This window comes from Lissotriton vulgaris, chromosome 11, assembly GCF_964263255.1.
Source record: "Lissotriton vulgaris chromosome 11, aLisVul1.2, whole genome shotgun sequence".
NCBI classification, from domain to species: Eukaryota; Metazoa; Chordata; class Amphibia; order Caudata; family Salamandridae; genus Lissotriton; species Lissotriton vulgaris.
Window position 1 is genome coordinate 858,301,340 of NC_141699.1, and position 24,272 is coordinate 858,325,611.

Sequence of the window (24,272 nt, forward strand, 5' to 3'; positions counted from 1 at the left end):
CCTAACACCCAGCGTTATCCCCCTTGTGCCGATAAAAACGCTGGGCCATGTGTGTGGCTGAACCTAGTGTCCACTACGGGAACGGATCAAACTGAGGTCAGTGGAAGAGCTCCCATTGACCTTTGTTTGATCTGTTTCTGGCACTAGGCCCAGTGACAAAGGTGGTGCAGCATTTTTATCTGCACAAGTGGGGTAACGCTGGGTGGTAGGAATTTTGTGGATTCCAGAAGTTTCCATCAGAGAAATACAAGTAAAATGTGTGATTACATGCAAGGTTTGAGGTTTGCCGGGCACTGTGGATAGGAAAACCTCACGGGATACACGCAAGGCACATCACCCTGGAATACCCTGTTTATCTAGTTTTCAAAATGTCTGTGGTTAGTTGATTGCGTGGTTAACACCACAGTATGTGGCCAAATACTGCAGCTACCCATATTGCTTGTCTATCATAATTGTGCTTTAGGGGCATTTTGTATCACGGTCTCTTGTCCCTCCCACACAAGTGAGCTACAGTTCGTATCAGGGGACATGTGGGAACTCAGCGTAGTAGGAAATGTATGGCTCCCGCAAATTCTATGTGTTTTCCTCACTGCAATTTAAGGAACATTTTTTTTTTAAGACTGTTTGGAAAACCACACAAAGCACACCTCCCTGGACACCACCGGATGTCGTTTTCAGAAGTGTCTAGACTTGGTAGGCTCCTAGGTGGCAGCCTAGCTAAACCCAAAAAGTGCAGCCATTCACCATTGCAAGTGGGACTATGTTGGGAGTTAGCCAAACTCTCCTGGCCCATATGTAAAAACAACAACCAGAATAATCAGATGCCCTCTCGCTTGCCACTGCAATAGGATATATTAGCCCGCAGGGGAGCAGAAATACTGTTGAGTCTTTAGGGTGGAGTTTGGGACTGATGTTAGAATGGACAAACAAGGAAAAGGAGTAAACCAGTTAGCCCAGTTGAGACCGGGTAATAATTGCAACAAAGAAACAGCGTCTCAACAGGAATATCACGTGGGAGGACTGTTCAAGGCAAGAGTAAATCACATAGCACAGGGAAAAGTACAAGGGAGACCAATGGATAGTACAAAGGTTGTTATTTGCATATAGAAGCACAGAAATACAACTAAACTGCAGTAACCATAACAACCAGATGTGTACTGGCAGTGTATAAGTGAGTGAACGGCGCAGTGACGTGATTATGAAACAACGTGAGGTGGCGCAAAAAACTAAAAGGTAATCGGTCAAGGTCAAACAAAAGTATTTACATTCACAAACAAAAATTCATTATTTGCGAATGACCATTAAGATGCCGCAAATGGAGTTGTAGGGTCGACGGCGTTTCAACCTCTCTAACTTGAGGTCATCATCAGGACGATTGTTACACAATTTGGGTAAAGTGCTCTGTCGGACAAAGAGGAGGGAGAGGTTCAGGGGGAGGTTCCACGTCTGGGATCGGTAATGCAGCGTGGTTTAAGGCAATCAATGCTGGGGAGTGATCAGAAGACGCTGCCCGACTGATCCCGGCACCTTAGGCTAGACCTAAAAGTGAATGCTAACAAATCACACACCATGGTGGTCGGATTCCATAGGAATAGGGGCAAACCCCAAAAAAGTTTTAAATGCAAGGGTGAAATGGTCACTAGAGTGGCAGTGTTCCCATACCTGGGGGTGCTCTTTGACGAGAGGGGCTCGTGGGGCCCCTAGGTAAGGGCAAAGAGCCTATCTGTGGCCAGATCAACTGCGGGACTCATGGGGTTCACAAAAAGGTTGGGGGCCAGGCCGATGGAGGCCCCGTTAAAAGTCTATAATGCTAAATGCATCTCAATCGCGATGTATGGGTCAGCCTTATGGGGCTATGTACACCTAGAGACAATCCAGAGGGTAGAAAACAGGTTTCTGCGTTCCTTGCTGTCTGTGCCCCAGTAGACCCCGACTTTTTCGATCCATGCGGAGGTGGGCTTGGACTATGTCACCGACAGGCTTAATCTGGCGCCGTTAATATTCTGGCTTAAGATTTGGCATTTAGCATTATATGCAAATAACAACTGTTGTACTATTTATTGGTCTCCCTTGTTCTTTTCCCTGTGCTATGTGATTTAGTCTCGCCTTCAACAGTCCGCCGATGTGATATTCCTGTTGAGAAGCTGTTTCTTGGTTGCTGATGTTAGAATGGGCCAGACTCATTCAATTACTTCATTAAAAATATATATTCCTGCCATATAGTGGGCTTTCTGCCCCCCCGCACCGCCACCTTCCCTGAGAGCTGGAAGCACGCCGAACTCAGCGCTCTACTCAAGAAACCCACAGCGGACCCCACCGAACTCAAGAATTACCGCCCCATCTCGCTCCTCCCGTTTCCAGCCAAAGTCATCGAGAAGACCGTCAACAAGCAGATGGCCGCCTTCCTCGAGACGAATGGATCCCTCGACCCCTCACAGTCCGGCTTCCGAGCCAATCACAGCACCGAGACCGCCCTCATCGCCGCCACCGATGACATCCGAGCCCTGATGGACAACGGAGAAACAGCGGCCCTCATCCTCCTAGACCTCTCTGCGGCATTCGACACTGTCTGCCACCGCACCCTAGTACAGCGCCTCAGCAACGTCGGAATCCAGGACAAGGCGCTGGAATGGATCATCTCCTTCCTCAACGGAAGAACACAGAGAGTCTGCCTACCACCGTACAAGTCAGAGGCCACCGAAGTCATCTGCGGCGTCCCTCAAGGATCCTCTCTGAGCCCCACCCTCTTCAACGTCTACATGAGCCCCCTCGCGGCCATCGCACGCCAACACAACCTCAACATAATCTCCTACGCCGACGACACCCAGCTGATCCTCTCCCTGACCAACGACCCCGCCGCCGCCAGAGCCAACCTGCACGAAGGGATGAAAGAGGTAGCCGAGTGGATGACGACCAGCCGCCTGAAACTGAACTCGGACAAGACGGAGGTCCTCATCCTGGGCTCCTCACCCTCCGCCTGGGACGACTCCTGGTGGCCTCCCGCCCTGGGCACCGCACCCAAACCGACAGACCATGCACGCAACCTGGGCTTCATCATGGACTCCTCCCTCTCCATGACCAGGCAAGTCAACAACGTCTCCTCGGCGTGCTTCAACATCCTACGCATGCTACGGAAGATCTTCTGGTGGATCCCCACCGAGACCAGGAAGACCGTCACCCAGGCCCTCGTCACCAGCCGACTGGACTACGGCAACGCCCTCTACGCCGGTACCACCGCCAAGCTCCAGAAGAGACTCCAGCGGATCCAGAACGCCTCAGCCAGACTCATCCTCGACATCCCACGAACCAGCCACATCTCCGGACATCTGAGAGACCTTCACTGGCTCCCCGTCAACAAAAGAATCACCTTCCGCCTCCTCACCCACGCACACAAAGCCCTACACGACCAAGGCCCGAGCTACCTCAACAGCCGAGTCAACTTCTACGCTCCCAAACGCCACCTCCGATCAGCCAACCACGCCCTCGCCGCCGTCCCCCGCATCCGAAGAGCGACTACAGGAGGAAGGTCCTTCTCCTACCTGGCCGCCAAGACCTGGAACTCCCTCCCGACCGACCTGCGCCTGACCCAAGACCACCTCTCCTTCAGGAAGAAGCTGAAGACCTGGCTGTTCGAGCAGTAGCGGCACCCCCCCCACCCCCAGCGCCTTGAGACCCTACGGGTATGTAGCGCGCTCTATAAATGTCATTGATTGATTGATTACGGGCAAACTGGGGGCAAGCCTCCTGTCTGCTTCTGGTGAGGGTAAAAGAAGACTTGTTTGTCCCTTTTGGGGTGGGGGTGTGGCCGATGCCAGAATGCAACACCTGTACGCCTTTCTTTTGCCTAAATGTAAAATTATTGGTGTTGGGTGGACTTTTACCCACCTTAGGCACAGATTTGGGTCATTCTCCCCAATTAGGACAAACCTATCTGCCCCCAGGGGAGCAGGACGGCACTATTGTCCCTTTTGGGCCAGAAGTATGGCTTGATGCTTGGGTAGCCTGTATCTACCAGTTTTCTTTTTTTATTTGGCACCATTTGGAATTCCCTGCTGTGTAGAGGACTTCCTGCCCCCTCCCCCCAGACAAATTAAAGGTAAACCTCCGTTCTGACCCTGGTGGAGGGTCAACTACATCCTGTCCCAAATAGGACAAACCATTTATTTGGCTACGCCCCACCCTGCTAGGCTAGACATGGACTTTACCGTAAGGTTGCCCCTGAGGAAGGCAGAAGGCAGACTGCACACCAGGGAATTCTAATTGTTGTTAAAACAAACAAAAGGAGAGTGCTGCCTACCCAGGCAATGAGGTGCACCCCTGCCCCAGAAGGAGTAAGTGTCTCTCTCTCTCCCGCTGGGGCAGACAGGAGGTTTGTCCATGTAGGGGAGGTTGCCCCAAACTGTCCCTCAAGGGGGTAGGTAGAAAGTCCACCTGACACCGGGGATATTACCTTTGGGGTAAAAAAGTGGTGCGAGTGTTGCAGTCTGGCATTGGCTACCCTCACATCTCAAATGAGTGCAACCCCTGCACCATTTTTTTTCAGCCCAAATGCAAAATCCCTGGTGTCAGGTGGACTTTCTACCTTCCCAGGGGGACATATTTGTGGGAGCCTCACCAATTGGTAGAAACATCCAACCTGCCCCTATGGGTGCAGACAGACACTGTAGGCCCGTCTGGGGTTGGGTAGTGCTGGACAGTCACCTCCTTCCCTGAAGTTTATTGGGCTTTCCGCCACCCTGCCCCCACCATCGGCAGCTGATTGAGGGTGAATACCCTTATCCACACCAAACCCTCTGGGGGCGGGATAACAAAGTCCATTGGGCCGTGGCCCTCACCCCTCTACAAAAAAAAAAAAAGAAACTACATTTCCCTCTTGTCTTGTTGGTTTTTGGGAATAAGATCCAATCTGAGGACAGAAAGACTTTTCGTGCAAGGGTGGGGGCATAGCCTATGTTGGTCAGCCCCTCCCTGTTAGGTCTACTAGTTAACCTGGTGTCTAATGGGGTTTCTTTCTACTTCCAGGGACAGACTGGGGGTAATCACCACCATCTTCCCCCTGGGTAGGGGTGGGGTGGGGCAGAAAGACTGACTTTTTTTAATGGTGGTTAGGGAGCACGAGCCCTTGCCTAAGGGGCCCCTCTCCCATGTCCTTGGGGTCTGGTGGGTGCATCACTGCATGGGGGTCACACTCTACTGTGCCAATCCGCAAGCAGGGATCCACTGGGCAGAGGCACCATTGGAAACTGGAGATTCTCCCCTTTCTAACTATAACTCTTCCAAAGCAATCACTGCTCATGGGGAATGAGATATGCCCAGAGCACGGATGTAGTTAAAGTAAAGTTGTTTTTCTTGGAAGAAATATTCTCGCACGATGAGGTAGTGTGACTCCATCGCTTGTTGGCAATGTGCATGGTCATTGGCTCCAGTGTTAGATTATTTTCGTTCTGCCATCTGGGATTGTGTTGTCTTCCATTTTCCACGGTTACTATCCCTTCTGTCAGTATTGTTTGCTATTGCGGCTTCCGTTTCCCACATCGTCTCGATGAGCGCAGTTTCGTTCGGACGGGGATCGAGGCGACATCAGCCTCCCGGAGGGGTCTCACCTTTCAGGGCCTCCCCTGTCAGTTTGCTTCGAGATCGCCTTGCTTGCCTGTAATTGGACGAACGTCTTTCCGCTGTCACCCTCTGTCGCGCGAAATACCCATACGCCGAGATCCATCAGGTCTGCCACCTCAGCCTCTTGCTTGAGCGTGACGAGGCCTCCTACGACACCTGCATGCTCCTACTGGTTGAAGAACACTTTGAGATCATTGGGCTCATCGCTTGGGAATGTCACACAGAATTCAAGACAACACCCTAGACCTTTTCAGCACTGAAGACCTTTGTAGGGAACACCAACCAGAGCGGTTGTCAGCCGCAGTAGAATCCTTCTCACTGAAGCAAGTTCTGGCTCAGATCTGGAGATCTAAGACTTCCTGCTCCCTCAGCTGGCTGCAAGTATGGGTCCTTCTACCCTACCCCCCTCTACACTCCTCCCACTCTGAGCAGGCCCCCACCAAGTGCCAGACAGCTGCACTTGAGGCTCAGAAACAGGCTTCCAGGCCACCACTGCCTTTGGGCCATGGTCCGCACTTTACATCCACTTCAGACACCAAGCCCAGCAACAGCTTGATGCCGAAGAAGATTCTGAAGCTGGCTTGCTCTGTGTGACCTCCTCCACCTCAACACCTAAATGTGTTTTGGTGCTGAAGACTTCCTCAGCCAAACCCTGTTCAGCACCAACGACCCATGTGCCAGCACCGAAGCCCTCCACGTCGAAAGTGACATCGTCCAGCAGCTCCATATAACATGTACTGCAGAAGCTGCAGGACAAACTTGACATCCTCCAGCGGCACATCATGATCCACACCCACACAAGACGGATCCTCACCTAGCCACCGGTGCTCTCCATGCAAACATCAGAGGAAACTCAGCTTTGAGGGGGCTCTGGAACTATCACCGCCGCACATGCTGAGTAAGCAGTATGTAAACACAACCAGCTCTCTTTCACAGCCTCAGCCACCTGTCCCTTCCCTATCCTCTACCAAGCCTCAAGCCTAATTATGCCCACCTTCTCTCGGACATTGGGGATTAACACCCAGGGGACCTATGTGACGTGCCCCAACAAGATGACTATTGGTTTGCTTTGGATGTGGACTCTCCAGGTGACATGCACCCCTGTCTCTACCCCGCCTGTCTCTCACCACTTAATGACACTTTCTCCTATGAGGTCTTTGGTAGGCAGTCTCATTTCATAAGGTGGACATGCATAGGGATGCCACTGAGGAGTATTATCTGATAGAGACATCTAGTCCCAGATTCCTTAACTTTTGAATTCTCCTCAGGTGTCGGACTAGCTCCGTCAATTTTTCAGCAGTACCTCTACGTGCCGGGAGACAGCGCTGTATCGTTCTGTGATGACGTCGCCTCTGATTGTGATGTCAGTGGAGTCATAAGTCCCCTCCAGCGTGGACATCAGTTTCTTTTTTCCTGCGCTTCAATGTGGATCATGAGAAGCTGATCTCTGGACGTCTTTTGGTCTGTTGTGGCAAATTTTCATCTGAAACAGTGTGCTCTATGCCTTCTGGGTTTAAATCTTGTGGATCTTGTGCTTGACAGATGTCTGATACAGATCCTCTTTCCATATGCATGTGGTGCTTTGGCTGGCACCACAACGCTGAAGTGTGTAACGCCTCCCAAAGGTTGTAACTTAAGGGGCTGCGGGAGCGACAAATGAAGCTCCTGACGGCGCAGTTGTCGACGACTACTAGGTCTCTGAAATATCGGTCGACTGTGGTTTGACAACTGAGCCACTCCAGAGGCTGCTATCATGGGTGTTGCTCTCCATCCACTTAACGGCAGAAGCTGTCCAAGTCCTAGTCCCATAGTAAGAGTCATAAGCGATTGAAGTCGCGCCCTTCTGTTTCAAGCAGCTCCTTACGCTCTTAAAATGAGGACTTCACACAAGAGTCGCTTCTGTGCATCCCCGTCTTTACTGGAGCCTGAGCGACTCGGGCTCAGATGAAAGGGGATGATGCTCTTCATCTCATATTTGGGTCCTCACCTTCCCCTGGAGTGCCTCTGGGTCCCAAGGAAGTGATGGGTGCACCAACTGCGTCCTCGGCTGCAGTTAGGCCTTTATACACAGTGATGCTGCTGCACATGCCTTTGGGGTTCACATCTGTGGCACCGACTGACTCCTGAACGACGTCGGTTGTTCCTCCGGTATATGTTTCGATGGCACCAGAAGGGTCCGATCCGGAGTCGGTGCACAACCCGCTGAGAGTCTTCAGGGGTCTACATCACCTCAACTCGTTCTGTCAGCGTGACGCCGTCTGAAGACCTCCCACTATCTCATCCCGAGGGCGATATAGTGCAGTGTCTGAGTCGATAGAGGTCATTTATGGAGCCGATAATTCATGGTTCTGTGGTGGCTTTACAGTAACAGTTTGTGGAAGGAAATGAAAATGAGATTTTTTTCGCAACCAGTGCCTACAGATCCTCCTGTGGATGTCTGGATTTCTGAGTTAGGCAATGCAATCGTATTAGAATCACTCCCGGCTACTGGCCTTCCGCCTCCTCCTGGCCTTGCCTCGGAAGCCAGGTCTTTCTTGGCGGATATGTTAAAAAGGGTGGCTGATGTTCTAATTTGACTCTGCCTTCCGTGGAGAAATCAACAGGCCCCCTCATTGAGGTTCTTCATCCGGGTTAGTCAGGAATTGAGCCAATGCTACCCTTTTGTAAGGCATTATATGATATTTTACTGGGGGGCGTGGGCTAAACCTGATGAACGTGTGATTTACCTTCGGTAACAATGTATCTGGTAGAGACACAGTCTAGCTGCAGATTTCTAAACTTAGAATATCCCCAGGTGACTGGATCCGGAAAACTTTTTCCCCAGCAGTACCTTTGCGTGCTGGGGGGCGGCGTCGCCCAGCTCCGTCCTGACGTCGTCCAAGGAAGTGACGTCAATGGAGCCATGTAAGTCCAGAAACAGAATGGTCAGTGCATAATGCTGCACACAAGAGACAAAGTCCCAGAGAAAGGACGAAACAGTATGACGGAGTCAGAACATACAAGGGAGCGTGCACAATAGCGGATGGCAAAAAATGACATGTCCGGAACAGATTTCATCATGACAAACAAACTACGACTACCAGGAGATACGCAGATGTGGATTATAAGAATACACGTACGCAGTCATGGTGTACCGTGAGAACCACACCACATGCACAAGCTCAATGAGACATAACAGTAACAGCATTTGGGCGTCGGCTGAGAAAAATAGGCACATCACCAGGTAGTCAACCAGGCAACCGTACCCATATGTTCATGGACCAAAGGTCACAGGCAAGCAGCACACACACAAAGCTATCTCCTAAGGTAGATAGATATCCGGGACAATCCCTAGAAACCACAGCAGGGAAAACCCTGTCAGCTTGCCCTCTCGAGTGTGTACACCTCATGACACATATATATATATATATATCATATAGAAATATTTGATAAAGTCATAAAAAGGACAACCAAGGGGAAACTCGAAGAGCAGCCCTAGAGAATAGGAGGTCGCCCAATGGGTATCAATGGCACCAATGAGAAACATAGCAGGACATACAATGTCCATCCACTAAAAGGGGCGACACCGAACCCCTGATCGGGAAAGGAAAGACTGAGCTTTTGCGATACAGGCAGGGACACTGACCAACACATTAATGAAGAATATTCAGTAACACCCAGAAAGAGTGTCAGAAAAAGTATATATACAGAGAGTGGATGATGCCAGAGATCATCCAGAGACAGAATACGTTCACTGAAAATCGCAGCAGATGCCAGGAGGAGAAACACCTGAGTTATGTGCAGCAACAAACAGAAGAACTTGAGCCCCAGCCGAGAAAGGGCAGAGGGAAGCAAAGGGCACAAGTCAACACGCAGCAAAGCACTGCCCATAGACAAACCTCAGACAGGGTTTGAGCCATGCGAAAAGCCCATGCCCTTCCCAACACCAGGGAAGAAGACAATACCACAGAAAGAGAATGCAGCCAAGACAGTGGCGCAAGGAATAATACTCCAGGCACCCTGTGACAGCACACTCACCCAGTGTGGATCCGCATGTGGTGCCTACCTAGAACGCAGAAAGAAAACGTTCCGGAGCAGTACAAGGCACCCACATGGACGCATACTCAAGCCTAAGACTTATCTTTGCCAGGGGCATAACGAATGCTGAAAGAGTAGCCATGGTGAGACAGAAGGACGTGAAACCCCCTGGGGCGAGCTGGATATGACAGAACCCCAACAATACACCGGAGCAGGCTGCATCTACAGATGTAGGAGAGTGCTACGGAACAACCGTAGGCTGCAACACAGAAGCTCCAGGAGAGGACCACACCAGTTTGTGGGTCTACTCAGAGGAGGAGTTCCACCACAGCAGGAAGACGGAAAGAAGTGAGAAGCCTACAGTATTACCCATAGGAAAAGTCCCCAGAGGGACAGAAAATATACGAGGAAGTCTCCACAGGAGCCTCCGAAACTTCCTGGGAAAGGAAGAGCAGCTACATAATAGCAAATAAATACCACACATAGGATGCGTCACATCCCTATAAAAAGAAAGGGACACCTCTTGAGACAAGCTCATAGGCAGAGGCCAAATATTTTTTTATAAACAGCTGGCCCAGCGGTACCAAAGGAAGGGAAAAACACAGCTGATCAGCCATATAACCTGTCTGGGAAATAACGTCTTGAACCCAGAAATGGAACTCAGAAAAGCAGCGACAATACTGCATACAAATTCAAAAGTCCGCCATGTGGAATAAAACCATGTGAGTCATGGGAACCCAGATATGAGACGCAGGTTGGCCCCATCAAAGGGCAGATCCCAGAGTCACTTCCGAACATTCTCTGGGAAACTGCCTTCAAGTAACCACGCATGGCGAAGCAGAGCAACTGACCTGGCCAAAGCTCGACCCACAGAGTCAGTAGTGTCCATGGCCGACCGGATGGAAAACTGTGCCATGTCGCGGACATCTCGAATAAGCCGGTCCAGGTCAGCACCAGGGCCCTCCAGCAAAGAGGGAAGGAGATGCTCGACTGAGTCTCAAAGGTCAAAAGTAGCCCGAGCAAACACACAGGACGGGTTCAGGGACTGAAGACCTGAGCTGGGGGACGCAAATACATTGCGGCCAAACGACTCCAACCACCTAGACTCCCTAGTGGGAGGAAGCAACAGAGGAGGAGAGGAAGGAAGCGCTGCCTTGACCACAAGTCCTTGAGCCCTAGGATGGAGGGACAAACAGGTAGGGTCATCTGGAGCCAGGTGATGGCGATGTGCAATAGAACGACCCACGGGGTTCCCCGATGAGGGACTGACCCAAGTTCCAAGAAGGACATCATGTAATGACCTGCAAAAAGGCAACAAGAGCTCCACGTCCACTGTGCCCTGGTGGAGAAGATCCAACAAAGGATCCGAAAGCAGGGAGACAGAGGGCAGTTGCATCTGCAAGATATTCGCACCCCTGCGAACTGCCCTCGCAAACGCTGCGCTAGCCTCCGTAGCCATTCAAGGTAGTGACAGCAAGTCATCGGTAGGGGAGCGGCTGCAGGCTAATCTGTCCACCAAACTATAGAGGCTCCGCAGAATGACGAGCCAGCAGTGCCCCTTGGGCACCTGCTCCATGGAGCATTGAAACAACCCTGGGGGTGGAGAACCCTCTGGGGTTACGTTCTCTACTGATGTGTGTCGATTTAGATACCGCATATAGATTTCCCGATTAATGCCCTTATATAGGTACAATTCACATTGCCCTTATTTAGGCATAGAAATCCAGCCCTTATTTAGGCATTTCCCATGCTAACCAAATACAGGCATGGTCAACTACATTCGTCCATCCACGTCACAATGAGTTCTTGGAAAACCAGACTCTTAAGCCTTTAGGTCTTCCCCTTGCTTGGATATTGATTTCTCTAAGAACTCATTTATTATGCATGAACCTCTATTCCTTAGGGGTGCATTCATGACGTTCCTCTGCCTGACTTTTACGTCTGTACTGGCATTCCGAAATACATTCAACGTATAAATATACCTTCACTTGCCATCACAAACCACGCGGTTCGTCACAGCAAGTTTGGAAGGAGATCGAGTTCCCAACTGACGCACTGACCAGACGCTGTCATCCTCCTCGCAGAGAATCCAGCTCCAGTGTTTCCGAATCCCCTTGCGGGGTGTTAAGAGATCGAGACCCGGAAAGAGATTCCCAACTTTCTCATTCTAAGGTATGGAGCAGACTAGAACCTAGAGAAACTTTTGGCAACTCTTGGCTAAACTAGGCTATAGCTAAACAACACCTACTTCACGCCTCGTACTACACTTAGGTTAGGCACGCTGGGGTAGGATTATTTTAGAAGCACCAGATGAGTATTTTAACCTGTGTTATTTATGTATGTATTTTTATCAATATATATCATAGCTATAGACCAAGCTATTGCAGAATTATTTTATCTTACTGCTAATGCTGTATGTATTATACTTTGCATTCTGTCTTACAATTGTAGCAGTTCATATCTCTTGCATGAGAAATAAAACTGTTCAATAAACCCTTTTATTGAAACGCCCGTCTCTCTATTTCTGTGAAACTCTGTAGAAACGAAGCATGCGCGATTGACAGAGTGAAACTTATCTATTGTTTCCACGATTCTGAGACTGTTCCGAGTCTAAGGGAAACAAAGTTGTCATGTTTATGCGGTTGTCAGAGACAAATCCCTTCTTTTTCTTTTGAGAAGTTTCTAGTATCCTCTGAGTTAGCTGGCACACACAAGTAATTACGTTTAATGTACTCGATAGAGGCATACTGACCTTAGTCTGGGTCAAATCTATAGTGTATATTATTTCAATACGCAGAGCCTATCAGGGATATAGGAACTACAGTACATGGTGCCCAACGCTTTGGTAAGGCACTAATTTAACACTAGATACTGCAGTAACTCAGTCATGCTTTTCTCGAGCCCCTCTACTCATAATACTCCATAAGACATCTGGAGTGGGTAGGGATTATATCCGCCATAGCTGAGTAGGACATATATCCTATGTATTAGCTGTTTGGTTTGTTCAACGTTGAAGGATACAGTGTTCCAAAATATTGTGCACCTTATCTTTGTTCCCTTGAAACTTGCTCTGCAATTTTCATTAAACAATGAACGAAAACGAGGACAACACCAGCATCGGTGGAGTAGCAGGAGACTATGACGCACCAGCTTTTAACTTTACAGGTTTTGATGAAACCGATGAGAATGCTATAATCATTCCTATTAATTTAGGGAGAGCCATCACTTTAAAACTTAGAAGACATGGTCTAACACCAAGAGGAGGTAGAACAGTTTTTGTGATAGAGGCACATGAATCTCACCAGACAGAGGTATTCTACTCATGGATAATATTCCCTGGATCAAACCCAGTAACTAGAATGTTTCACTTCTACAAAGAAGATGATCCACCAGAGGAATATATTCCTTTTGAGGATATTGAAATTCCACTCACATAGGAATCACATTACCAGGCTCGGTCCACTAGGTAGACCAGGAGCAACATGGCTGGTTTTAGCAGGTTACACACCTGACCCGGACATTGAATCAATGTCGGACGAAGAATTAGTCACTTACAAAAATTAATAGAATTATACAGTTAAACCACAACTGTCTGAGAGTTCTGAAAAGGACTCTACTAAACACAATCCTACCTATTCTACAAAAGAAGTGGGAAAATAGTAAACAACATTTCAAAGAAGAACCTTCTCATTCCCGAGGTAGGTCTCCTCGAAAGGAGCGCTCTGAAAGGAGGTATAACCTCTGGAATAGGGATAATTTGAGAAAACCTGACGGGTATCAAGATACTGATACACGTTCCTCTCGTACCTTTCCTATATCGTCACAGGCATCCGAAAGAAGAGGACGGTCAGACAACAAAGAAGAATGCGTGAAGTCCAAAGACGATCAACACGTTCAGAAAAACAAACCAAAACCTCAATTCACCAAAAAGAAGGTAGCAGGTCTGAAGATCAGACATGCCGAGGATTCGGAGGACACAACTCAAGAACGGAGAATGGGCTCAGACAATGCTGGACAGTGCAGCAGAAGTAACAATAGCTCGCCAGAACCTGAAGGGACTTCTGGGGACAGTGGACTTGAATAAAGACATTCAAGTTGAAACTGCAGATACCAGGGTTAGTTCTCCACATATGTTATGTGAAATAACACTCCGGAGGGAGGGAGACATACCAAGAAAAGTGAAAGCACTCTTTTGGGAGCGACTTTCAAAGGGCTATGATATACTTCTAGCAGAACGGGACTGGTCACCAGAATTTGTCAGGGAGTGCCCGCATGGCAAAGACATCATTATCAAAAAATTAAGGATGAGCGGTGCACACCTAGATTGAACAGGTTGTGACTATTGCTAAAAACAGTTAGACGTGTGATTGAGTCTATGGGCATGTTTTTGTGTGTGCTACACAGTGTTTGTGGGATGCCTATCCCACGTATGAATGAATCACAAAAATCAAGACAACGCTCACTTGAGTAACTGTGTGCACTACAGTTAATCTTTAAATAACTTAAGCAATCTATTCAAGATCAATAATGTAAATCCATGACATGCATACTTTAACAAAAATGAAGCTTCAAACACGGAAATGTTGTGATATAGTGGTTGTTTGTTAATGAACAATCAACATATGGATTAGAACAACCCTTATGCTAAAACATTAGTAATTAATATGACGTATCAAGCGTAGATCATTCATTCTGTAATGAAATAACGTTCTGGCTTTCAAGTGTTTTCAAATCAACAAGCATTTCTACGTAGCCCGATACATTTCGGGACTCTGTCCCTTCCTCGGGGGCCACTATAATAAAAGAAAAAATTTAACAATTTCACGTTTTGAACAAACAATACATGTTTCTACATGATAAAGCATATACAATGCTACCAAAAATGTGGGCAACACACAAGATGAACAGCCAAATGATTCCTGCACTGATCTGCTCTGCTGTTGCCGTCGTGACGCTGAGTCTTCGCTGCGCTCTTGTGAGCTTGCCTTCACCTTCACCACCACTTCTAGCGGTACCCGCTGCGCGGGTCCCGCGTCGCTTGAGGGCACACTTTGACAGCGCTACTTCTGGAACTCTGAATCTGGGTACTGGGACCTGCAGGGCTGCGAGCGTGTTGTGGGCGCAGGACTCAAAGTCCCAGGAGCGCCCACAACTCCCAATTGTCAGCAGCTGGGACGCTCTCCCTGCAGGCTCCTCCCCTGGCTGGTCAAACGCGGTATAACCCGCTCTTTCACCTGTGTCTGAGGATTCCTGCACTGATCTGCTCTGCTGTTGCCGTCGTGACGCTGAGTCTTCGCTGCGCTCTTGTGAGCTTGCCTTCACCTTCACCACCACTTCTAGCGGTACCCGCTGCGCGGGTCCCGCGTCGCTTCAGGACACACTTTGACAGCGCTACTTCTGGAACTCTGAATCTGGGTACTGGGACCTGCAGGGCTGCGAGCGTGTTGTGGGCGCAGGACTCAAAGTCCCAGGAGCGCCCACAACTCCCAATCGTCAGCAGCTGGGACGCTCTCCCTGCAGGCTCCTCCCCTGGCTGGTCAAACGCGGTATAACCCGCTCTTTCACCTGTCTGAGGATTCCTGCACTGATCTGCTCTGCTGTTGCCGTCGTGACGCTGAGTCTTCGCTGCGCTCTTGTGAGCTTGCCTTCACCTTCACCACCACTTCTAGCGGTACCCGCTGCGCGGGTCCCGCGTCGCTTGAGGGCACACTTTGACAGCGCTACTTCTGGAACTCTGAATCTGGGTAATGGGACCTGCAGGGCTGCGAGCGTGTTGTGGGCGCAGGACTCAAAGTCCCAGGAGCGCCCACAACTCCCAATCGTCAGCAGCTGGGACGCTCTCCCTGCAGGCTCCTCCCCTGGCTGGTCAAACGCGGTATAACCCGCTCTTTCACCTGTGTCTGAGGATTCCTGCACTGATCTGCTCTGCTGTTGCCGTCGTGACGCTGAGTCTTCGCTGCGCTCTTGTGAGCTTGCCTTCACCTTCACCACCACTTCTAGCGGTACCCGCTGCGCGGGTCCCGCGTCGCTTGAGGGCACACTTTGACAGCGCTACTTCTGGAACTCTGAATCTGGGTACTGGGACCTGCAGGGCTGCGAGCGTGTTGTGGGCGCAGGACTCAAAGTCCCAGGAGCGCCCACAACTCCCAATCGTCAGCAGCTGGGACGCTCTCCCTGCAGGCTCCTCCCCTTCCTCCTCAGATAGTATATTTTCAACTACAGAGTCCCGCTGCGCGGGAGGGCGCCGGGCCGTCTAAGGCCGTCCAAGGACGCATAAGGGCGGGGCGGGCCACCCCATTTTCATTTTCTTGTATTTCATCGTGAATCTTATACCTGGATTAAAACGTTTCTTAGTCATATAGTCTTTGTTTCCAGGAGAAATCAGATAAACTGTGGAAAGGCCTCTTTTTAAGTACCTGCCTGCTGACTATTTATTTATTTATTTTATTTAGGAGATTTGTAGAGCGCATGGCTGCCCGAGAGCGTCCCAGCGCTGACAAAATCCACCGAGGTCTCCAAGAAGGGGCCGGAGGGAGCGGGGAATCAAGGGAACAGCCATGTCTTCAGGGATTTGCGGAACGTTAAAAGATTAGGTTGAGCCCGGAGGGCCTGTGGAAGAGTGTTCCACAGCTTGGATGCCTGGACTGAGAATTGTCGACCTCCGGAACGAGATCTTTGGAACTTGGGTATCTTGGTCAGGTGGGCATTGGTAGAGCGTAGTGTTCTGGTTGTCGTGTGGGGGGATACGAGATTTTTGAGAACCGGGGGTGCTTTTCCATGCAGAATTTTATGGGTTAGGCACATGGCCTTGAAATGCACCCTCTGTTCCACCGGGAGCCAATGCAGTTCTTTAAGTGCAGGCTTAGCAGAGCAGCGTTTTTTGGTGCCAGTGAGGATTCTGGCAGCCGCATTTTGCACCACCTGAAGCTTAGAGATGACTTTCTTTGGGGATCCGAGATATAAGGCATTGCCGTAGTCCAGTCTGGACAGTATAAGGCCCTGGATGACCAGTTTTCTGGACTGGAATGGAAGGAGTGGAAGAATTTTGCGAATGGCGCGGAGCAAGCCAAAGCAAGTTCCTGCGGTTTTTTTGGCCTGGGTACTGAGAGTGAGTTTATCGTCTAGCCAAATCCCCAGACTTTTAATCTCAGTTTTGGGGGTTGGTGGTGGGCCCATACTGGGCGGCCATAGAGATTCCGGGCGGAAAAGGGACTGGTTGCCTAGTACCATAAGCTCCGTTTTTTCCCCGTTGAGCTTTAAATGGGAGTTGCTCATCCAGCTGACTATGTTCTCCAGGCAGGAATACAGATCGATGGAGGGGGGTTCTGACTGGCTCAGAGAAACGACCAGCTGTGTGTCGTCCGCGTAGGTCAGGAGTTTAATGCCATAGGGGACGACGATTTGTTCTAGAGGTGCCATGTATACGTTGAAGAGTGTCGGGCTCAGAGAGGAGCCCTGGGGCACTCCGCAACGTATCGGGGTTTCCTTAGAGATACAATCTCCGTCTGCTACCTGAAAGGAGCGGTTGTGGAGGAAGGATTTTAGCCACTTAAGGGCTGTCCCGGTGATGGCAAGGTTTCCTAGGCGTTGGGCAAGGATGTTGTGGTTGACGGTGTCGAATGCTGCACTGAGGTCCAGGAGGATCACTGCCACTGATCCTCCTGCATCGATGACTTTCCTGGATTCTTCGACTACCGCCACCATTGCTGTTTCTGTCCCTTGGCCCGGGCGGAAGCCCGTTTGAGAGACTTTTAGCAGTTCGTTGGATTCCAGATAGTGTGAAAGCTGGGAGTTTATGTGTTTTTCCGCCAGTTTACTGATGCCTGGAAGTAGAGATATAGGTCTGAAATTGGCCAGATTGTCCGGGTCAAGGTTAGGTTTTTTTAAGAGTGCCTTCACCACAGCTTTTTTCCAATTTGTGGGCACTATTCCAGATTCAAAAGAGGTATTAAGTAGGTTGGTTATAAGAGGCAGGATAGTCGGGGCTACCTGCTTGAGATGTCTTATCGGGGCTGGGTCATGGGGCGATCCGCTTTTAAGGGCTTGTAGTATAGAGGCCAGAGTATCCGCATTGATGGATTGGAAAGTGCTAAGTTCAATACCATTGCTCTGGTTTGGGGAGATGGGAAGGGGGGATGGGCCTAAGGGAGAGAGAGGTGGAAGGTGTTTGAGTATGGTTTGGATTTTGGAGTCAAAAAAGTTGGCTAACTCGTTACAGTGTTCTATTGTGGGGTCTCGAGCAGCTGGGGGAGTGGGGGGTTTTAAAAGTTTTTTCAAAGTGAGAAACGTCTCCCTCGACGAGTTTGCTGCCTGGCTGATTTTCTCGCTGTAAAAGGAGATTTGTGCGTTTTTCAGGGCTTTTTTATAGTTGAGAATCATCAGTCGATAGTTGTTTTTATTAGTATGATTGAAGTCTTTTCTCCAGACTCTTTCTGCTCTCTTGCACGCTTTCTTAAGAAGGCGTATTTCTTGGGTAAACCATGGAGAGGTGGCTTTTGTCCTTGGTTTATGATGAGGTTTTTTTAGGGAGGGCTAGGTCTAAAGAGTTGGTGATCCAGGATGAAAATTCCCTGTCTGCGAGGTCGATGGATGAACTGAGGGTGGGGACTGTATCCTCGAGGGCTTGTTTCCATCTCGCAACGTCTAATTTTGCCCAGGGTCTGGATGGTCTGCCGGGGGCTTGATTTTGCGGCGGTTTGGAGTAAATGTGCCAGCTGAAAGGAATCAGAAAATGGTCGGACCATGGCACAGGGGTAGGGGGCCTGGACACAAGGTCCTGAAAATTACAGAATATGGGGTCGAGCAAGTGCCCCCGATTATGGGTGGGGAGGGAGTTCTGTAAGTGTAGTTGGTGAGTCGCCAAGTCTTGAATCAGTTCAGACGCCGTCTTGTCTTTGTTGTCCTCAAAATGGACATTAAAGTCCCCTAGGATGAGGAAGTTGGTCCGGGTGCTAGATCTAGTCAGGGAGCATTCTAGGATGGAGTCAAGGAATTTTCCCATAGCACCAGGGGGGCGGTAAATGAGGAGTCCGGAGAGAGAGGAGCAAGGGGAGATCTGCAAGGTGAATTGGACGTTTTCGCAGTCTTCCAGAGGACTGTCAAGGAAACGGCAAGGTATTGAGTCCTTGGAGATGACAGCAATGCCACCACCTCTACCTTTGGGCCGGTCAAGATGTAGGATACTAAATCCTGAGGGGAGTGCTAGGACTATATCGGCGTCCGAGTTGGGTGCCAGCCATGTTTCTGTAAGAAACAATATATCAAGACTATGGTCTTCAATAAGCATATTTATTTCGAGGGCGTGTTTGGGTAGTGATCTGCAATTAATCATTGCCATGTTTATGGTCTTCAGCGTGGGGGCGTTGGAGATAGAGGGGGTGTATTTAAAAAGACAGTGTGGACAGTGATTGAGGCAAGAGTCTCCCATTAGTATTTGGGAGCATGGAGATTGAACAGGTTTGTTGAGATTGCGAAGGGCATCACCTGCATAGGTAGTTCTTACCTCAGGCCTCTTGTCTGGCTCCTGGCGTGTACTGGCGCGGACGGGCGCAGACGGGCTTGCCTTAGGCGCGCCTTCGGCGCGCAAACGGCGCTCCCGCTGCGCTCGTCCGCTGATAAACCTCACATCTGATAACATCACGGTAACTATTGACAATATACTTTATATATTTGACTGTGACAATTTTTTATGGCATATAAAAAACTAAGATCTCGTACCATTTTTATGAAGAGAATGGGTACAGAGGAAGCTGTAAGACAAAGTTCCGTAAAAGCAGTAAAACAAGGTCAGTTAATTGGCACACAAGCTATTAGTAAATACTTCTTAGCTCTAACTCCTAAAAACGATTCTTGTTTACCTGTTCGTGAATCGCCTATAATAATGGAAAAAACTCCACCTAAAGAGGCTTCTGAGTTGCCTCCTACGGATGCACAGACTACCTCAATTTCAAGTGATCAAGGTTCTCATTCAAAACCTCAGATATTACGTTTAACACAGGAGTCTCAAACATCGATTCTTGATTCTTCAAAACTAATTACCATCACACCGGTAAAACAAATAAATCACTTTTCTGATATCGAGGATCTCTGCCCAAACGGTATAAAACCGATAGAAAATATTTCTGAGATACTACTAAATCCAGCTGATTTACAAACTGAATCTCACGAACAACGCTTTGATCTCAAAATAGATTTGGATACATCATTGGATACATTTCTTCCAAATAATATGAACTCTACTAACATGGCGACACCTGTCTCAAAGGCTCTTCATACTTTACAGGAAATACTTGAATCTGTCCTCTCTTTTTTAGGTAACATTTTAGAAAATTCGGATCAAACTTTGGATGTTCAAATTGGCATTCTGAAATATTTGGTAGAAGAAAAGAGGAAAAAAGAACATAGTGAATTAACAAAAAGTACACAGACTCAAGAGGAAAGAAAGGAGTTCTCTGAATCGTTTCTTTCAACCAAAACTCCAACTCCTGAATCTCAAAATAAATGTGACAATAGTACTCAAACATTTGATCAAAAATCAGTACATCAATTTAACACTAAGACCCAGAAAAATCCCAAGGGGGTCCGAATATATTCTCTAAAGAAACTTTTTAGAGAGGAACCTTCATCGATAACCAAAGAGTATCCGATCTTTTCAATTACGAATACCAAAATGACAAAAGATACCGATGAAGGAAATGATATAACTACTCTCGTACCTGTATCAGATGAGGCTGGAAATGAAAAACCTTGCCAAAAGAAATGTAACAAAAGATCAAAAAGAAAAATCAGCAATAGGAAGCCACTAAGAAGAATCAATAAAAAGAAATCCAGAAAGATCAGATTTGAAAACGTAATCATTGATCAGAATATTGAGGAAGGATCTCTGGGTAAAGTAACAACTAATCCATCTTCGGTAGAGGAACAAAATGAAATAATAAACAAACTACCCATAAAACAACTGAATCATAAAGCTCCTGAATATATACCTCTCAGAACAAAAAATAGTACTGATCAAACAAATAAAGAAAGCAGTACTAATAAGATGCTATCCCTCGGTGGCGACCAACCTTTGACCAAATATCTACAATTTGAAGAACTATTCCCAACTGATGATCTATCGTTAAATCGAGAAAGGATAATCAATTTGCTACAACAAATCTATACGCTACAATCCATCACTAGTAAAGAAATAGATTTAGTCACATTCCCTATAAAAAGAAAATCAAAAAATTGCGAAAGTAGCCTTCTGGTCATCTGTTGTTCCTGGGATCATTGTAAGGGAAAAAGAAATATTGCATAAATATGGCTATGATGTCATTGAAATATTTCCATCAAAGACCTTTACAACCAAATCGACTGGCCCTCAAAATATTATTACCAATACCCACACAAATAACTGGTCTACAAACATCTCTGATCATGTCGATCTGGGGCGAACCAGCTCTAGGAAGGATATTTTGAAAATTCAGGTAAATAATGGTCAAAGGAATGTATGGACCCAACATCAAGAAGAAAAAGAGGCCAGAAAAACAACAGAATCTTGGGCTTGGATATCTGAGGCCTTAAACAGCAACAAACAAGTACATCGATCGCAATGCACTGTTTAACAGTAGCTTAAAGATTACCTCGTGGAATATAGCCGGAAAACTATCCAACAAAATGAATATAGCACTAAAAGACAACCCTGATATTCTAGCTATACAGGAAACATGGGCAATAAAATCATTCAAACAGAAGCGTTACTATGTCTATGCTATCCCAGCTATAACAACTAGCAGAGGTCATGCCAAGGGAGGTCTGGCTATTCTTTTAAGCGAGGAACATCAATGGTCTCAAGAAATAATCGATTCCAAATCTGACAATTTTCAATGCATCAAGGTCATACTAAAAACAAATATTTCTGACCAAAAAAAAGCCCTTCTGTTTTTCAACATGTACATTCCTCCAGGCACATCTCAGGATGCCTCTTTTGTAGAAACCATAGATTCAATATCTAAGATAATCGAAGAACGAGCTAACACTCCGTACTTAATCGTGGGTGATGCGAACGGGAAAATCTCTAATACTGAAATTGGTAAATGGGCAAAAACATACGAAGATGAGACAATAGATTTACCTACCCCAATATTCCCAAAAGGAAAAGTCGCCGATAAAAGAGGGAAAATGTTATTAGCATCACTCCCAAGTATAAATGGATCAATTTTGAATGGTTACGTAGAAGGTGATAGACCGGCATCTTATACAAGGCGTGGAAATGGATCCCCTTCTATCATTGATTATCTAATATGTAGTATAGAGATATCGGACACTTTCCATCATCTGAAAATTAATTTTACAGAAGACAGCGACCATGCGCTCTTATGCCTAAACACTGGTTGGTCGCTAAAATCAGCCTCGTCGAATCCAATTATGAACCTTAATGGGAATATCGAAATTAATAATAAGCAGAGACGAATCTTCTGGAATTCAGGGACCCTAGACTTTATAAACGGAAAGATTCTACAAAACAACATTTTAACCAAAATACACTCGGAAGATCAAATAATAAATTTCGAATGTATTATGACAATTCTTAAAAGATTTCTTATTAACAGGGATAAACCACGCAAAAATAAAACCTATAAGAATTCCAATGAAAATATAAACAGGAGGAAACTCAATAAACTTATACGAGGGCAATTCTTAGATTACTCACCTGCTATACAGCAAGAGATAAATAAGTTAAAAAATCAACTTAGAAGAGAGAAGAATAGCAAAAAAAGAATGCTACAAGACAAGAATTGGGTGGACATTCAAGAGGCGGCGAAACAATATAATCAAAGAAAATACTGGTCTTTGATAGCCAAAATAACTGGAACAAAAAAGAAATTATATGCCATACCAGTACCACCCCAGGAATGGGAAGCCTATTTAATTGACCTATATAAAGCGAACTCAACTGAAATTGACAGTAATGCTGCTGAAATTTGTCTGGAAAGCAACTTAATGCCAATAGAAAAAAGTACAGCATATTCTATTGAAAATCATATTAGAAATGCCAGGAATACTTCAGCGTCAGGCCCTGACCTGATACCGATTAAAGTTCTGCAGTCAAACCCTAAGGAATGGAGTCAGATGTTAACATCACTTTTTAATCTTATCTTTTGTACCAGGAGAATACCAAAATCATGGCAGGGAAGTACAATAATCCCTATATATAAAAAAGGGAATCAAAATGTTGCTAGTAATTACCGCCAAATTGCATTAATGGACGCTACAGGTAAAATTTTCGCAGCGGAGGTACTGGACAGATTAAAAGACTGGTGCTTCTCGCAGGGAATAATACCGATGTTTCAAGCTGGTTTTCGTCCTAATCACTCAGTAACAGATAATATCTCAATTCTTCAGACTATTCTCGACAAATACATAGGGAGGAAATCACAACCAGTGTATGCTGCGTTTATAGATTATTCCACCGCGTTTGATCGCGTAGATAGACCAACGTTATGGAAAAAATTGAGAAGACTGGGGATTTCTGAAAATTTATTGCAAATCATAATCAAATTACATACGAACACCTGGTCCCAGGTACAAATGGGAAGTGAAAAAGGTCTGACGAAACCAATTAATACTTTGAATGGTCTCAAACAAGGATGCCTTCTTGCACCAATTTTATTTTCACTATATCTGAGCGATTTACCATCTTACTTACAAAAATGCTCTAGCCTGCCTCCAAAGGTTGCTTCTCAGAGCATACACGCGCTGCTATACGCAGACGATATAGTTATGTTAGACCTCACACCTTTTGGTCTTCAAAATTTACTGGATTCCTTAAATGTTTACTCAAAGGATCATTTTTTAATCCCTAATTTAACGAAAACAAAAGTGGTAGCGTTTTCTGGCCGGAAAAAAAGCACTAAATATCACTGGAACCTTGATGGGATAAGAGTAGAGGAAGTAGATGAATATACTTACCTTGGCAGGATTTTTACTAAGAATTTACAAAATTTTAAACATACAAACAATCTAAAGAAAAAATCTGAGATCCATGCCGGGGCACTCTCTAGATTGTATACTGCCACAGGAAATAGGCATTTCTCCTCATTGCTCAAAGTGTACAAAGTAAAAATACCCTCGGTTTTGTCTTATGCAACTGAACATTTACCTACAAAACAACGGTCTTTCATGGACATTACCGAAGGAAAGATCTTGAAAAGAATACTAAAGGTTTCTACATCAACATCTGTACAGGCTCTCAGACTGGAATTTGCATTAACAAGTTCATATGCAACAGCTGTGGCAAATGTTATTCGATGGGCCTACAACATCTTACATGCAAAGGAAGGAACGTTGAGATTCTTGTTGAAGACTGAGATATTTAAAACAGATTCTCGACAACTTAACTTTTCCAAGAATATGTCTGAAGCATTTAAAACAGCGAACCTGACTGAAGATATTCTGTTATCATGGACAAAACCCCAGTTAAAACTTTTCTTGAAATGCTTTACTCCAAGACTAAGTTACGATCTTGATTTTATGCATTGTAGTAAGTTATCTACATATAAAACTTACATAGAGTCGTTGGAATATAAGCAATTACGGCCATATCTGGGGCTTTGCCTTACACATGGAGCAAGAAGGTCCATAACCATGCTGCGCTT

At 46.8% G+C, this 24,272-nt stretch overlaps 1 protein-coding gene across 1 annotated transcript in view; it reads right to left on the reverse strand.

The window, feature by feature from the left end:
• The window catches only part of UBXN7 (UBX domain protein 7), a 684,054-nt gene that overhangs the window by 198,477 nt on the left and 461,305 nt on the right, over window positions 1-24,272 (reverse strand). The gene's annotated exons all lie outside the window — the stretch shown is intronic.